This window comes from Protopterus annectens, chromosome 10.part0 (assembly GCF_019279795.1).
Source record: "Protopterus annectens isolate FY-2018-M chromosome 10.part0, PAN1.0, whole genome shotgun sequence".
Lineage (NCBI taxonomy): Eukaryota > Metazoa > Chordata > Ceratodontiformes > Protopteridae > Protopterus > Protopterus annectens.
This window is the reverse complement of record NC_056744.1, coordinates 911,359,198-911,372,270: the sequence shown is the minus strand read 5'-3', so window position 1 is coordinate 911,372,270 and position 13,073 is coordinate 911,359,198.

The following is a 13,073-nucleotide window of genomic DNA, read 5'->3' as shown; positions in this document are numbered from 1 at the left end:
CTCCCGCTTACCCCGTGCTAATTTCTTTAAAAGAAAAGAAAAAAAGGGGTGATAGGAAAGTGGTGACAAAGGGGCACAAAGAGGGAATGACAGTCGGCAAGATAGCTAGGGATGTGCAGGAAGGGTGTAGGGAAGGTCCATAGCTGTCCATTTCTTCCACAGTAACGGCTGTGCATATGCAATAAATTTGGTGGTACATTTGGACACTCACAACCCTGAGAGAGAGGTGAGGACAGCAATAGTATGTTGTGATGCCAATTAGAAACATTTACATGTGCCCAGTGGACACGTGTGCAAAATGGACAGCTATGTATGGGGCGTGCTTTTTTTTGCAGGAACAGAATGCCCTTTCTTTCTTTTATGTTTAGGTGAGAGTGGAATGTTGGGGAAGGAGAGTAGGTATGATCAGGGAGGATAGGTTGGGTAGGATGACAGACAAGACAAACAAGACTCATACAGGGGCGGTATATGACACATGTGGTGGGAACACCTTGGACGGGGAGGGATGTTTGGAAGTTGCAAGCCCATGAGCCCACAAATGGATACAGTGTGACTGAGGTCCCCACCGGTGGGCAGTCACCACTGCACCTTCACAGCCTAGAAGGTGGCTGTGCCGGGGGTTGTCTAGGAGGGGCAGGCTCACCCTCTAGTTGCATCACTCAGCCCTCAAGCTGGCATAGGCAGTCTCGAATCTCCCTGTCGAGCTCCCTACGCACCACAGCCCGGACCATACCACGGGTGATAGGTTCCTGTCTGCTCTCACTCCTGGGGGGGGGGGAAAGCCCCATCCCCTGCGGCGGTTCCACCTGAAGGTGGTGCAGGGTCAACGGATGATGAGCTCCCAGGCTGGGCCCCAGATGTGCTGGTGCCCAGTGCCATGGCCAGCTGAGGTGGGACAGGTGGGTCCGCTGGGACCGGCCTTCTCATACGAGCTATGTTATAGCATGTTTAAGGCAGATATGGGTTAGTAATAGTCAACAGCATTCACAATTAGTTATAACAGCATGCATAGGTATTCCCATTACCCAGGGCACCAGATGTAAAATAGTTGCTGAACAGGCAGAACACATGCATATATGGGTAAACAGTGGCAATTACAACAACATGCAGGTTTCATTGATGGCAACAGGACACCAATATGGGAGTATTTTAACATGGCACATGCATAGAAACAGATGTGAATATGTATAAACCAATAGGGCATATGTCCCAACAAAGGTTAGGAGTGTAGACATACCAAATGAGTCATGTAAGTTGGTTATTTTTGCACATATGGTAGGGGTGAGAGAGAGATTTCAATTAACAATGAATAAATCCTTGTAGTTTTCACAACATTCGTAGTCACTGCAGTGGTCTGTCCCTTACATGTATTATTACACTACCCAATGGCATTATATTGTACAATGGTATGTTTGTAGATTGGTATGTACGGGACCTGTGTCTTATGTACAGGCTTGACAAGATGCAGGTGTTAATGCAACATGTTTTGAGACTGCTGTCATACACTTTGGGTGAGATGCTGGGATGACAGGAGTGTTTGCATGTACATTCTCTGACTAAGTACAAGTCTGACTATCAGTTATATGTCATTAACAGCTGGCTACATTTCTTGGATCATCACACTAATTTGTCAGGGGAACAGGGCAAAAGGCAGGTGATGTGGGCCATTTATCAGGACATACTAGGCAGATTGGAACAGTTGAGGAGTATGAATATGCATACCACTTTCTATCTGAGCATTCTTGCAAAATCTGTACAGTTAACAAAAACTAGTAAAGATCCAGACCAGATAAACACAGCAAGTCCACAGGCTTGGAGAAAAACGAGCCGGTCAACGATGATTAACGTAGAACTTTATTCGAGTAAAAAAATAAAAATAAAATACCATCAAGCGCTTTCGCCTGGATAAGTACCAGGCTTTTTCAAGATAATCCATTTTTCAAATTGCAGGTTTAAATACTTCACCAGTAAAATCATGTGACCAGAGTGTTATTAAATTAGATATGCAATGAGCTTTTAAAGCACTAGTTACAGGTTAAAAATAAGTAAGTAAATAATAAATAAACTATACATCAAATTGTTGATAATATACCCAATGAAATGCACTTGTGCAAAACGCATGTTAAAAACATCATAAAAGACATAAAAAACTTTATAAAAATGTCTAAAAAAATCTGTAAAAAGTACAACCATCTCTTCGCAAAATGGTTGTACTTTGTACAGATTTTTTTAGACATTTTTATAAAGTTTTTTATGTCTTTTATGATGTTTTTAACATGAGTTTTGCACAAGTGCATTTCATTGGGTATATTATCAACAATTTGATGTATAGTTTATTTATTATTTACTTACTTATGTTTAACCTGTAACTAGTGCTTTAAAAGCTCATTGCATATCTAATTTAATAACACTCTGGTCACATGATTTTACTGGTGAAGTATTTAAACCTGCAATTTGAAAAATGGATCATCTTGAAAAAGCCTTGTACTTATCCAGGTGAAAGCGCTTGATGGTATTTTATTTTTATTTTTTTACTCGAATAAAGTTCTACGTTAATCATCATTGACCGGCTCGTTTTTCTCCAAGCCTGTGGACTTGCTGTGAAAATCTGTACAGTTGTTAAGTGTATATATGCATACAGCTTTCTCTCTGAACATTCTAACAAACTGTGTGCAGTTGTGTGGAATGATTTTGCATACAACGTACTGGTGCTCCTGGGATCCAAAGCCCTGCTGTGTGTGACAAAAGCATTACAGTTAAAATCACTGTACACTATGCTATCAGGTAATTGTTGCGACGCTTTGCAATGTATTTAGTCTAATATGACTGAACTGTTTGCACTTCCAACATTGTTATACAGCACTTCATACACATTTTATCTGCATACCACAGTGTGGGTAGCACTGCTTACTACAATAGCACTATTTAATAACTGCAACAGTACAACAACATATGACTGCAGAGTAAACAGAAGCAATGCAGGGGTTACACCTTTATTCACAGCATATAACACAATTCTGTATAGTGGTACAACACTTTCTGAGGCTCTTACATTTATTTGTTATGATAGTACATGCAGGCTATTTACTAACCTGCCTCGCAACGCATCCTTTGCAGCCTAGCATCATAGGCTTGCTGGTTCACAGTATGCTCATCTGCAGCTGTCAGAGAAGTACAGTGATATTTAGCCATACCTATCCATAGTATACACAAGCTAGGCAATAATTAACTACATAGTGGAATGAGTACTTACTCAATTCTGGGGCATTCTGAATCTGCCTTGCTTCCTGGATCCACTGTTCCAGGACATCCCCCCTCCGCCGCTTCAGGTCTGCATGGTGGTGCCTGACCTCCCTTTGGAGGAATTAGCCTAAGATGCAGCTATGAAAAACACACATTTTTTCTGCTTTCTTCTTCAATTTCCACCAATGCAATTTTGTCATTTGAAATACCCTCTGCAGCCTATTTCAAAAATATAGATTTTTTTTGCCTTTGATAAGCTAATTCTGTTTTTCGACAGTTATTTAAAGATCTTTGTAATAATGCTAATGTCATGACGTTGTGTAAAACTGTATTAATTTGCATTTGGTTTGATTTAGACATTTGCTTTCATTCTATACATTCTTTCCAGAATTAAGTGGTAGAGAACTGATTACAAGCCCTGCGGTAATGTTAATTAATTTAAGCTTTCTCCATGGTCTTGGCAATGAAAACATAAATATTTGCAATTTCTCATTACATTTATATCCCCAAAGACACTAGTGCATGGCAACTTCTTCTAGTAAAAGTTAAACACGATGCTTTGCATGCTGTGATAAAACAATGAACACACAATAAGCATTTGCCTCCTCACTAAGCTAGACATACTGAATATCAAAGCTAGTGTGTGCTATAAAGCAGTTAACTTGTGAATAAGATCTACCAGAAATATGCTCAAATGACAGGGATGCCCATTCTTCAGCAGTGATGTATAATCCGATATTGGAGAAAATGACTGTAAATGCTGTCACTAAATGCCATTAACGATGCTTCAGCATGTTTCAAGAACATAGGAAAAGAAATATTTAAATACAGAGGGCCAATGACCACAGGCCTAGTTATACCAGAATGGCAGCTAATGCAGCACTAAGGCATTAATAAAGCAACCACGAACCACACCTTTAGAGACTTTACAGAAAATGTGCTTGGCCTGCTGATGCCGTGAGATTTTAACAGCTCAGATATTGTTCTGACAACATCACAGAGTCCTTTGCATCATGTTTGCACATCTGGCATGACTAGCAGATGTTTACTTACAGTACATCTTATGTAGATATTCAAAGTTCTGAGAATGTAAAGTATTTTTGCATCTACTTTGAAAACATTCAGCCAATTAGCAATGGAAGTTGAAGTTACTTTGTTAACATAGACTGTTTCATTTAATTAACTGAAGAGCACAGCTGCTGATTTTCACAGGATGTCACGGACCTCTGCATCTGGGTCAAGTGTCAAAAACACTGGGAGAAATCTTGCTACCACATACTTCATTAGGGTGATGTGCTTCAGCCTACAACACTACAATGAGGGGCAATTTCTCCTAATTAAACACTCCAAACATTTCTAAATGTATGTATGTACATGATGGACTGAATTAATAGCTTACTGTAATGCAACTGCTGTGTCAGTGTAGCATGCAATATTCACATTAACATTTGCTTGAGATATAAAATTATGGTTTGGACCACCATAAATGAAAGCACTTGCAGTATAAGAGATGTTTAAAAACGTTTACTTATTGAAGCAAAAGAAAGTATTACAAAGTTAAGGTAAAGGAGTGCTATTGTGACTAAAAGGGATACTTTTTCTGTGTGTGCACAAGTAGTCTGTAACAGCTCAAAAAAGTAAAAGTTATGTGCAAGACATTATTACATTTACAAAAACAGTGCTTAAAGTAACAAAATATAAGATATATTTCTCATTGCTAAATAGAGTTGATGAGTTGCATTGGAGTAGAAGTACAGCAAAATTTAAACATATATATCTATATCTATGTATGTAGATAGAGTTATATATATATATATATATATATATATATATATATATACACACACACACACACACACACACACACACACACACACACACACACACACACACACACAGTTATTCAAAAACATATTAAGTGCTTAATGCATTTTATTGGTCTATTTGATTACATGTGACATGATAGTTATTTATTTAAATTCTGTAAAATGTATGGATGTTGTTTTTCTGAAGAAGTTCATGTTTTATTAAATTGGACGAAAGCGCTAAAGAAAGTTGTGGCATTTCATTCTATTCCATTTACTGACAGTGAATTTACTTGGTTTCTTCGTATTTTTGTGTTTTACCAACTTTTGTTTGGTCAGTGATGGCAGGAGAAGAATTGAGTCAGGAGACTCTGCTTAACCTTAGCATCCATCCCGTACCTGAGTCGGGTAGAAGCTTTAGTGAACTTATCACTAACACTATTTTGGAGGCTATTCGAGAGGCTTTTGCCTGGCAGATAGGTAATGGGAGTGTTTCTAGTAGCCTGAGTGTTAATTCGAGCAATCCAGGAAGCAAGCAAGATGACGTCAGTGCTAATGTGGGCGTCATTTCCAACAAGGCAGTTTCGGTTTTGCCAGCGAGAGTGAACGCTAATTTGCCTTCAGTTTTTACTAACCAGTGGGGATTTAACGTTGCTAGTTGTTCGAATGGTGTTATTGAGAACATTTTTAAGGAAACCCCAAATCCATTCCATAATACACAAAATGGGACAGAAGTCAACAAAGTAAGTGACTCTGCAATTCCGTCCAGTCCGGATGAGTTTACAGATTGTAAGAATGACATTTTCTTATTGGAAAAGTTGTGCACTAAAACATTTTCATTACAATTGGAAGTTTTGTATTTAGAAGAAAATGTTAATTTGAAGTGTGTGCCCTTTGGCTTGAGAACATTTAAATTCCCTAACTGTGTGGTTCAAGGTGACAAACTGTACATTCAGTTGGTTGAATTATTTAACAACACAGGACTTGTGTTCATGAGCACACTTATAAAGCATTACGAAACAGAAGTGGTGTCTTTGAAAAAACAAACAGAGACTCTTGAAAACTTGAGAGACATAGAGCTTCGGTTATTTTGAGAAAGCAAAAAAAGTTCAAGAGAGACCTTGCTGCTTATTCTTCTAAAACAGCTTATCCAGTAAAGGGGTTTAAGGACAACAAAGATGCCCTAAATTACACTGCTAAGAATGATATAGAAACAAACAATGCTAATGTAATTAGCCATGATGCTGGTTCAATTGTTTGTTCAAGAAATGCAAGTGACAATGGAAATGGTGGACATATTCATTTAGACAACGTTTCAGTCTCCACCTCTTACGCACAAGCAGTTTCTGTTGTCAATAAATCCGGTCCTTTTTTAAAGGACAAAACAGGCAACAAAAAGACTCCGAGATGGTCCGGAAAGGTCCAAACAAGGAGCAAGGGAAATTCCAAGGGGCACAAGAAGAACTAGATTACACTATTTATGTTTGTAATTTAACTGGTGATGTTTTGACAAATGACATGATTTCTGTGCTCAAAAAGGGTTTTTCCTTTATTCCATCAAATAATGTAAATATTCCCACGTTAATAGTAGATTTCAAATTGAATCTAAGAAAACTTAATCTGAAGTACATTTTTGAAGGTGTTGCTAGACCTGAACCTAAAGAATTTGACTTTAAAAAGAAAAGTACATACAACCCAATGTTAAATTCCACCTTGATAGTTTTTGGGAAGTTATGTGAGCAAGAATTTAGGAAAATCAGGAATTATGGTGAAGGCAAGCTTAATCTCCTTCCTTCTGAAAAATCTGCATTAGATGATTTGGCTAACAATAAGAATTGGTGTATTATGAAGGCAGATAAGAGTGATACCATTGTAGTTATGAAGTCCACAGATTATAGTTTGGCAATAAATTTGTTGTTAAGTGATAATAATTGTTACAAAGAAGTTACAGTAGAATCCATTACACAAAGTTTTTTGAGATTGAACACTTGCTTGTTTGATTTATTTAGTCAAGGAAACATAGATTATTCTGTCTATAGCTTTTTATTAGTTCAATATCCCAAACTGGCAACACTATTTGGTATTCCAAAGTTACACAAAAACAGGGAAGACCCTCCCTTTAGACCTATAGTGTCGGCCAGTTTTTCTAAGACAGAACCAACCTCTATTTGGCTTGATAAACCCCTGAATCCTGTTGTGCAAAAGTCAAAATTCTATCTGAGAGACTTATGGCATTTGCTTGAGTCTTTGAGTCAATTAGACAAGTTAGAAATGCTTGTTAAATTTGCATCATTGGATGTGGTTTCTCTGTATACAAGTATAGACCAAATAATTGGTATAGAATATCTTAGAGAATATTTGAGTCAATACACTGACTTTGATAACAATTATGTTAACCCAGTTTGTATTTTGATGAAACTTGTATTAGAGAACAATTTTTTTATATTTGAAAATGTATTTTTTCAACAAGTTTCGGGCATAGCGATGGGGTCTAGGGTAGCCCCTTGTTTTGTTAATTTAGTGATGGCAATGTGGGAAAATAAGTTTCTCATTTCACATCCCCTAGCTGAAAACATCTTGTTTTACAAACATTACATAGATGATTTGATCTTTTTATGGAAAGGGGATGTTGAATCTTTTCACACATTTGTCCAATATTTGAATAATTCTACTAATTTTTTTGCAATTTACAATGGGTAATATTGGTGACAATATTGATTTTTTGGACTTACATTTAACTATTGGTCAAGATGGTTTAAATTTTGAAAGTTGTATTTTCAGGAAGTCCACTTTTGTCAACCAATATTTGCACCATGATTGTTTACATCCAGTTTTTATGAAATGTGGAGTTGTCAAAGGACAATTCATCAGACTTAGTCGTTTAACTAGTAGAGATGAGATCTTTCAAAATGAAACACAGAAACTTATGGGTTTTTTATACAAAGGGGTTATGACAAAGTCTGGTTAGATGGCATATTAAATGAGGTTGCTGGTCTTAGGCTCAATAAAGCTTGTCCGATTTTGAAACAAATTGACAATCCAGTTGCAAGTAAATTAGTAACAACTGTAACACCGAGTGATTATACTCTGGCCTTCCCTATTCTTATTACTAATGAGATGGTATACATTAGAAACACCATCTTGAATAATTGGAAAGTAGTGTTAGGTAACACTGAATTTAGTAAAATTATTGGTAATTTCCCTTTGTTCACTTATAAATATATATAAAGACTATTTTAGAGAGAGGTACCTTTGATCAAAATGGTGTTAAAACTAGTTTTAATTTGGGTACCTTTCCTTGTGGGGCATGTAAATAATGCAGATATATTACAGGGACTACATCAGTATTATTCAAACACATTAATAGGACATTTCAGTGTAAGGGACACTATACATGTAAGACTACAAATGTGGTTTATGCAGCTACGTGTAGCTGGCGTGAACATTTTTATATAGGAAAAACTACAAGAGCATTAAATAAACATATATATGAGCACATTAGCTATACGTAAGAAAGGTACATCTAATGTTTTAGCCAATCATTCCATTACTTGTTCTAGTTTCAAAAAGTTTTCATTTTTCATCTTAGAGAGAGTTAATGATGACAAATTTAGTGGGAACTTCAAAGTTCTTTTAGAATGTAAGGAAACTCTATGGCAGATTTTACTAAATGCAGATCAGCTTCCTGGATTGAATGATATGATCAATATAAAGTGCTTTTTACAAGCACAAAGATTATAATTTTATACATGTTTAAAGTATTCATTTTTTGTTTTCTTATAAAAGTTGAAGTTCTTTTAAATATTCAAAAACATATTAAGTGCTTAATGCATTTTATTGGTCTACTTGATTACATGTGACATGATATTTATTTAAATGCTGTTAAATGTATGGATGTTGTTTTTCCTGAAGAAGTTCATGTTTTATTAAATTGGACGAAAGCGCTAAAGAAGGCTGTGGCATTTCATTCTATTCCATCTACTGACAGTGAATTTACTTGGTTTCTTCATATATATATATATATATATATATATATATATATATATATATATAGACAGAGAGAGAGATGTGTGTGTATGTTCACCAGAAGGACCCTACCAGATGAAGTTATGTGTGAAGAATCATGTATGACCTGAAAGTTAATGCATGGTATAGTGGAAGAATCATTTTTCCAGAGATGCACATTTATACTGATAATGGACATGGCGGTCCCATCATAGTACGTCAGTTAGAGCAAAAACATTCCATATGCTAAACCCTTGAAATGTATGTATGTATTTATTTATTTGTTTATTATTTTTTACACATTTATGTACTTATATACTTACTTATTTATGTCTATTTATTTTTGTTAAATAGGTAATTACACAATTTGGTTATTACCCAGGCCAAGGCCACATACCAGAATGCAATTTGCATACTTGCTAAATGTAAAATAGTGTGAGAAGAATAAGCAAAAAAGGGCACAATAGTTATAATTATAATACTCATTTGTATATTACACACACAGAGATGGAAACACTTGTGTCTATATCTATATATATGTCTATAAATGTAATAATGCTAATGTCATGACATGTTATGTAAAGCTGTATTCATTTGCATTTGGTTTGGTTTAGACATTGCTCCACAAAGAAGGCAGCCCAGAGAAACTTGATCTTCTAAACCAAGTGCAATATCAGCCAAACTGATTGCAGGCTTATCCATCTGCTACTTTTCCTATGTTCTTGAAACATGCTGAGGCATCATTAATGACATTTAGTGACAGCATCCATCCATCCATCCATCCATCTACCCTTCCATTAGAACAACCATTTTTGCTACTTGCTTTAGCCATTTCAGGACTGCATAAAGCTAGAACCTAGCTGAGTAAGCAATGAGGTAAGACACAAAACCAATCATTGATGGGGAACTGCTACATTACAAAGCATAAACTCACACATATTTAACAATTTGGAGCAACAGTAATCCACTTACTTACATTTTTGGGATCTGAGAAGATACCCAAATCTCTGGTCTAAACCAGTGCAGACAAAAATAAGAAATGGTGCTCCACAAAGAAGGCAACCCTGTTAAACTTGATCTTGTAACCAAGTGCAATATCAGCCAAATTAAATGCAGGCTTATCCATTTGCTAAACTATGAAAACACTCTTCTTTGGGTTCTCAGCAATTATAATATCATTGATGTATAATTTTGTTTTGAATAATATTTTTGTGGTTGGTATGTCAAACAAATTATTGAATGCAATGCTGCAATTAGTGTAGCAAAGTTTATTAGATGTATTCCTATAAGTGATATTTGGAAAAAGTTTGCTTAAACCCTTAAACAAAAGACCACATTATACACATTTTGAGAAATAACATTCAAAAGCAAAAATCTTGACAAAAGACCACATTATACACATTTTGAGAAATAACATTCAAAAGCAAAAATCTTGATAAAAGATCATTTTAAAAAATATATCTTTTCATGGTCAGCTGCTGGCAAACAAATATTTTCTTTTTCCAAGAAAGGTGGTCACATTGATGAATGCATTCAGGCTAAAACAAACAGATGAAATGTGGACAGGTACTTCACAATGTTTATTACTTACCATTATATCCTAAATGGACTATTTTTGTGTTAAATGTCTTAAAAAGCATTTGTTCTTATGTATAAGGGATGATTGTGAAATACACACAGAAAGCAAATGTTCCTGAACAGATAACCAAAGGAATGAGTCAGAAAATTCCTTTTAAAACGCATAAATTTGCAGCTGCAAAATCTGCAACCCACTTGTTTTATCAGATTATCATGAAAAATATACAAATAATCATTGATATAATGAAGATGCTTCAGCACAATAGTACATCAAGCCAAAAAGGCAGACTGACTTGATAAGAAAACGTATTCTGCAATTATTGCTGAGTGTTATGTTATAAATGAAGGCTAGTTAGTGACTCTGGAACATATGCCTTAAACAAGGAAGGCCATTATTATCTCATGTGGGAAGATATCAAGTAAGCAAGGAAATGAAGGAATAAAAGCCCCTGGTGATATGCTTGGAGAACCCAACCAGAAAAGTGTTAGCTCTGTCTACAAAAGTTTATAGTAACTTTCTTTTTTGTCAATACACTTAGGACAAATATACATAAATCACCACTGAAAACAAAACAGTTGTTAGCAGAATGAATAAAAATAAAAAAAATCATATGGAAATTATTATAGTCCACTAAAATCAATCATATTTAGCTAAATGCAGACATCCATTCATTTTCAGTGTCTGCTTCATTCAGTATGAATTGCAGACATTGCAACCTACTCCGTATTGCAACCTATTCCAGTAAGTAATAAGTATAGTTTAGAAATCTTCCTGTCACTAATTATGTATCCCACTTGCAGATTTGTAGTTTTGATAGCTCTACTGAAGAAACTGTAGACACAGTTAAGTACCTTGATAAAATGTTTGGTCTCAACCTGACCTTCATGCAGCATACACAAATAGCAATTTGTAAAGTGAAGAGACAAGAGAGTCTCTTCTCAGAGAGAGAAACGCTGCCTCCCCTGTGACTTACTTAGGTCACGACACTGGTCAGATTTCAAACACAAATTAGACTTCCTCTTACCAATCTGCAGCCATCATTTTCTCGGTCTATTCCTTTTTTCCATCATCTCACCACTGTAGTGATTGGCACAGACCTTCATATTTCATGGGATCAGCTGGAAACATCTTTGTTAAACTTGCCAGAAGTTACACTTCTGATAGTGATACCAGGTTCCAAAGTTCTGCATCTTAACCAGCTTCCCACTAGTATTGGAGGCCTCATTATTAAGGCTCCTCATCTTAAAAAAAAAATCCTGTCCTTAACTATTCATCTTCATGATGACCCCTGTGTGGAAGCTAAACAGAAGTCTGTCCCTCATCTGTTTCCTGACCAGTGTCTTATTGTCGTACTACCTGCTCTGATACTCTAGCATCATTATGGATAACCTAAGCCTAAGCTCACTAAAATGAAGTTACTGAATGTTTATCATGACAATACACCATAATATCTGTTCTAACATTTCTGCAGCTGTAAACTGACAACAATTTCTCCACAATGTATTCCTGTCTGAAATTTTCTACTGTTACATTTTTGTGATGCTCACTGTCTCCTTCTGCAACTATTTGATGTCTGACATGTCTATGTTCAAAAAATGTGTTTGTATAGCATGTGATTCACAGATTTTTTTTTTTTACTCAGTGATTCTACTGAAGATGAGTCACAACCCAAATAGATATACTTGAAAAAAAATATATAAATAAATAAACAAAACACAGATTTTATCAAATGGTAGTCCATTGCAACATCTTTCTGAAGAAAATCTTGAAAATGTCCCTTGATAAATAATCTTAAAAATATAACAAATCACCTTTCCAGCTCTTCCCAAAACTCACAGAGCAATTTCAAACCAACACAAAAAAGAAAATGCAAAATTTACCTTTTGCCTTTACATATACATGTTTAAAACAACAGCACTGTTATGAAGTGAGAAAATGAAGAAAATCTTAGTACACACACTAAGACCAAAAGTGAAATCCACTCACATAGCATGATGGTGTACATTGTGCAAAGAAAAGTGATCCCCTTTACTAATTAGTCACTGCAGTTATTTGTCAGGGCTGTCCACAATTAATGATCCAATTATAAATGTACTCAAGGCTTCAAAACAAAAGAAATACAACTTTGCTTCCTGACTTAGCCTAGAACATTTCAAAATTCAAAGAAAAGCAATGTTAAATGAAATGAAACAATAAAATTGCAATGTGTGTGTGTGCACACACACACACACACACACACACATATATATGTGTGTGTGTGTGTGTGTGTGTGTGTGTGTGTGTGTGTGTATATGTGTGGATGATGTACACTTTAATGAATTGCCATTTGTGGACTGTGTACAATTTTGGTTGAATATACACATGAGCGAGTGCTCTTATTCCTCGGGTGTTCTATGCTGAAAAGAGAAAGCTATATGCAGGCTGATAAGTGCGTGTGTGTG